Genomic DNA, 928 nt, shown 5'->3' with positions numbered 1-928 from the left:
TACTATTCATTCCACATCCTGTATTTCAAGAAAAGTGACTGTATAAATCAGCACTTCTGATGAATATATAAAAGAATGAATTATTTTTTGAGTTTACAGCCCAACATTCTCCAGAAGGTTAAAAGATAAAATAAAATCATCACTTTAATGAAATCATTATTCAGATTTATTAAATTGATATTTTTATAGTTTCAATAGACCATTCTATCTTTTGAAATTTGTTTTATTTTTATATTTTATAATCATACCAAAATTATGGTATGATTCACTAGGTGAATTGTTATTGATAAAACATATTGCCATTATTTCAAAAGAAAAATTAAATAAAAAAATTATATTTCTAAATAATTCAGTCCTCAAATATGAAACAAATCCAAATTGAACAATATAAAAATTATAAAAATGAATTAACTAAATTAGCAAGATTTTTTTGTATTTATTTCAGGACCTACTTACAAATAAACCAACATTTTAGAAAGTCCATCATTTAAATATAATTTCTTATCTAATACATAATTGTAAACATGCATACATATATGTTATAGATGCTATGTAAACTTTTTAAATACAAAAAGAATATTAAAATATTGGTTGCAAAAATAATTGCTTAATCTATTTACTTTTGTTATTTTGAATCCTTCAAGAATTTTTAAAAAGATATACTGAAACAAATTGTTTTAATAAAAATGTTAGACAGAAAATTATTGAGCTATCCATGCATAATTTAGATAATTACTTTTAGAAGATACTCTATTTGATGAAAAGGGAGATTAAATACTGTATAGTCTTAAGAATACTTCCTTTCCAAAAATTTGGAATACTTCCTTTCCATAATTTTCATAAACTGTCAATATTAGGCAAACCTACCGGTGTCTCTGTGAAGAATATGTGAGATCGTTATGAAAAGTGTATCATTTCTACTTTAGAT

At 23.0% G+C, this 928-nt stretch overlaps 1 non-coding gene across 1 annotated transcript; it reads right to left on the bottom strand.

Annotated features, from left to right (window-relative positions):
• Positions 1–238: 238 nt before the first annotated feature.
• Positions 239–311, bottom strand: LOC128567103 (small nucleolar RNA SNORD56). The gene has a single exon (XR_008374767.1). It is a non-coding gene; the product is annotated as a small nucleolar RNA SNORD56 (small nucleolar RNA).
• Between the last annotated feature and the right edge of the window lie 617 nt (positions 312–928).

This window comes from Nycticebus coucang, chromosome 15, assembly GCF_027406575.1.
Source record: "Nycticebus coucang isolate mNycCou1 chromosome 15, mNycCou1.pri, whole genome shotgun sequence".
Classification (NCBI taxonomy): domain Eukaryota; kingdom Metazoa; phylum Chordata; class Mammalia; order Primates; family Lorisidae; genus Nycticebus; species Nycticebus coucang.
Note: the sequence above shows the minus strand (reverse complement) of the source record. Positions and strands in the feature narration are given on the sequence as shown.